Raw genomic sequence first — 4,468 nt, forward strand, 5'->3', positions numbered from 1 at the left:
ATGTGAATAAAATTAGCATTGTTATTGACATTAATATTAATTTTTAAAACATTCAACAGATGGCACATTAAGTTTTATCTAAGCTTATTCTTCAATTGTAATTCTTCCTTGCCCCATTAATATACCTGTGGAAAAATGTGCTGAGAAACTTGTCTTGCATTTTAAATGACATTAAAAATTAGACACACCATCTACGGCCATGCTACCCTGAACAAGCCCGATCCCATCTGACCTCGGAAGCTAAGCAGGGTCAGGCCTGGTTAGTACTTGGATGGGAGACCACCTAGGAAGACCAGGGGCTGTAGGTGTAAAAAATAAAAAATAAGGGATTGTAAGTTGACAAGGGTTGCCCCACCTAAAAAAAGAAATAATAAAGTTAATTAAATAAAAATTAGGCAAACCCTGTGTTTTTCTATGTTGTGTTATAACATTTGGAAATTCCAAGTAACTGATTACTTAGATGGATGAAATGATTTTATTAATATCGAATCAAGAAAAAAGATCTTTAGTAGTATTTTCTTATTTTTTTCTGTAAAATATTTCCAGATTTTTTTTTCCATATCTGGGTAGATCATAAAAGAGTGGCATGGCTATGAACATCATCTACCATTCATGTTGCAATAGGAAAAAGGCAAGAATCTTAGGCCTATATTTCAGTCCCATCTGAAGAGATTGTTTCTCCATCAATATTCCAGAAATCCAGATTACTCCTTAATCTCCAGGTAGTTCATGTGGACTCAAATTTCAGAGATGTAGATAGTATCAAGACTTAGAGAAACCCTGAGGTCTAGAGATGGGAAGGAGAGAGATGTGAAACCAGAGAGGGACTACTTTCTTTCAAAGTTTCCTCAAACAGAGATAGACCAACCATGTGTCATAACACCACCCTAAATCAACACCTCCAGCTACTCATAGCCTTACTTAGACATTGATGGGATCATAAAACACAGTATTAAAGTGAGAAGTCATTTCGTTCCTCTCAGATCTCATAGTAATTTTGTCAAGCCCAGAAGGCAATGTGTCAGAAGGGCAAAAATGAAGAGCCCAAAGGAAAGAATACAAACTAAACCAAACCAAACAAACAACACAAAAGCAAACAACAAAGGCTTTCTAGTCTCTGTACTGGAAATAGTGAACAGATGTTCTTCAAATCCACTGAAAACTGCCTTAAGTTGAATAATCAGAATTTAAACATATTGTAATTTTGGTACAGATGGGATAGAGAGCCCACGGGATTAAAAATCTAGTTATAAATAGAAAAGCAGAAGTAGTGGGTGAGGATATTTTCAGAGGAGAGAGTTAGTCAACGTGAGAATGGGTTACTGATGGAGGTCATTCAAAGGACATTCACTCTCAGCAGACATTAAAATAGGATAAAATCTCAGCCTTCTGGGCCAGTGCAAATTAACTCTCAAACCTCTCAAGATTTTGCAATGCTAGGATTCTCTGTAGGGTATAATTAAATGTTACTATCAGATTTGTCCTGTGAAATGTCAAGAAACAGATATCTCTCAGAAGTGGTTCATCCTGGTCAAGGTAAACCCCACTTTCCTGTCCCTACCAGAACCATATATGGACAGATAACAGGATTTGGATTTGGGGGACAATCTTCAGGACATTAAGCAATGATCCTCAACACTGGCTGCACACTATAATTATCTGAAGAGCTTTGAAAAATATCGATGCTGCAAGACTTGTACACTAAAAACTATAGGACATTGTTGAAAGAAATTAAAGACCTAAATAAATGGAAATATCTCATATTAATGGATTGGAAGGCTTAGTATTGTTAAGATGTTCAAATTTATATACAGAGTCAACACAACTTCTATCAAAATCCAGGATGGCTATTTTGTAGAAATTGACAAGCTGATCCTAAAATTCATATAGAAATACAGGGGACCCAGAACAGGCAAAACAATCTTGAAAAGGAACAACAAAGTTTTAGGACTCAAGCTTCTTGACTTCAAACTTACTACAAAGCTACAGTAATGAAGAAAGGTACTGGAATAGATCAGACATATAGATCAATGGAATAAAAATGAGAGTCCAGAAATAAACAGATTTTTCATAAGGGTGCCAAGACATTCAGTGGGGAAAGAATAATCTTTTCACTAAATGGTGTTAGGACAAGTAATATTGTGATTTATAGTAAGAAATGTATATTTGGTCTTATATATGTCTCCATTTCTGGCACAAAACTCCTAAAACCCTGGAAATTTCCTAAGTGATAAGAGCCATAGAGGAATCTTTTGCTATGTTAATGGAGTGACTTTTGGAGAGCACCTACAAATCTGGGGGCTAGTTGTCAGGAAAAACAACCCAGTGATTTGAGGTTTGGAATTTTTAGTCCTAATCCCCTAACCTCTGGGGCAATGGGCAGTGGAGGGGAGGGGAGCTGGAGGTTGAATCAATTGTTAATGGCCAATGACTTAATCAATCATGCCTAAGCAATGAAGCCTTCATAAAACCCCGAAAGGACAAGGCTCCAAGAGTGGGGAGAGTAAGGCACTCAGAGCATGGAAGTTCCATGCCCCTTTACCCATATCTTGCCCTGTGCGTCTCTTCCATCTAGCTGTTCCTGAGTTATATCTTTTTATAATAAACTGGTAATCTAGAAAGCAAACGTTTTCCTGAGTTCTGTGAGCCACTCCAGCAAATTAATAGAACCCAAGGGGGCGGTCATGGGATCCATAGCCAGAGCCCAGGTGATAACCTGGACTTCCTACTAGCATCTGAAGTGAGACAGAAAGGTTGGAGGGACTCTTGTGGGACTGTGGAATCTGATACTATCTCTAGGTGAATAGAGTCAGAATTGAACTGAATTATAGGTCACACAGTTGGTGTCAGAGAATTGTTTGGGAGGGTGCGGGAGAAAAAACCACACACCGGAACAGGATGCAGAATTGTATCTAGTGATCAAAAGTGGAAACAGAAATAGAATTACAGGATGGCTGAATACCTACATGCAAAAGGATAAAGTTGGGCCCTTACCTCATTACATACACAAAATTAACACAAAATACATCAAAGACATAAATGTAGAGGTAAAACTATAAAACTGTAGAAGAAAACAGGTATAAATCTTCATGACCTTGGATCAGGCAATGGTTTCTTAGATATGCTACCAAAAGCACAAGCACTAAGGGGAAAAAAAGGAAAAATTAGACTTCACCAAAATTAAAAACTTTAATTAAGAGCATCATAAGAAAATGAAAAGACAGCTCACAGAATAGGAAAAAATATTGGTAAATCATATATCTGCAAGTCATATATCAGTTATCACATATCAATAAATCTATATTCTAGTATTCAGAATATACAGACTCTTACAACTCAAAAATAAAAAAAGTATAATCTAATTTAAACATAGGCAAAGAATTCATTCGAATACACATTTCTTCAAAGAAGATATACAAGTGGACAATAAACACATGAAAAGATGCTCAACATTATGAGTCATTAGGAATGCAAATCAAAGTCATCATGCAAATCAAAGTCATCATGAGATACTACTTCTTCATATCCACCAGGATAGCTAGAATAAAAAAGACAGATAATAACAAGTGTTTATTGGGGAGGAAGTATGGAAATTGGAACCCTCACACATTGCTGGTGGGAATGTAAAATGGTGCAGTCACTTTGGAAAACAGTTTGACAGATCTTTGAAAAGTTAAACACAGCATTACCATGTGACCTAGTAATTTGACTCCTAAATATATACCCAAGGGAACTGAAAACACATATCCACACAAAATCCTGGACATGAATGTTCATAGCAACAGTATTCATGAGAGCCAGAATGGAAACAATCCAAATGTCTAACTGATGAACAGATAAACAAAATATGGTACAGCTATAAATGAAAAATTATTTAGTCATTAAAAGGAAGGATATAATGATTCATGCTACGGTAAATATGGCCTTAAAAACATTATGCTGTGTGAAATCATACATATTGTATGATTCCATTGTTTTAAAATGTCCAGAGTAGCAAATCCATAGAGACAGAAAGTAGATCAGTGGTTGCTGGGGCTGGAAGGAGGAAGGAACGGGGAGAGGCTGTTAAAGGGTATAAGTTTCTTTTTGGGGAGATGAAAACATTCTGGAATCAAGGGGTGGCAATGGTTGCACAACTTTGTGAATCCACTAAAAATCACTGAATTATATATTTTAAGAGGGTGAATTTTATAGTATACAAATTATATCTCAAATTTAAAATTCTATGAAAAATATTAATGACTAATCTCTACTCAGATCAATTAAATCCAAATATCTGGAGATGAGCCCCGGGCATTCGAATTTTTGAAGCACAATGGGTTAGTAATCCACTGCATTAAACAAACCATCAATCTTTTTTTTTAATTGTGAATTTATCAGCAGAGATTAAAAAGATTCTTTGACCCTCTGTTGCTCTAATGGTTAATTTTGATGAAGACACATGGTAGGAAAAGGTCTAGAGTAATCA

At 36.1% G+C, this 4,468-nt stretch overlaps 1 non-coding gene across 1 annotated transcript; it reads left to right on the plus strand.

Annotated features, from left to right (window-relative positions):
* Window positions 1-189: 189 nt before the first annotated feature.
* LOC111731197 lies at window positions 190-308 on the plus strand. Its single transcript, XR_002776990.1, has one exon. It is a non-coding gene; the product is annotated as a 5S ribosomal RNA (ribosomal RNA).
* The last annotated feature ends 4,160 nt before the right edge of the window (window positions 309-4,468 follow it).

This window comes from Pteropus vampyrus, unplaced genomic scaffold, assembly GCF_000151845.1.
Source record: "Pteropus vampyrus isolate Shadow unplaced genomic scaffold, Pvam_2.0 Scaffold353, whole genome shotgun sequence".
Lineage (NCBI taxonomy): Eukaryota > Metazoa > Chordata > Mammalia > Chiroptera > Pteropodidae > Pteropus > Pteropus vampyrus.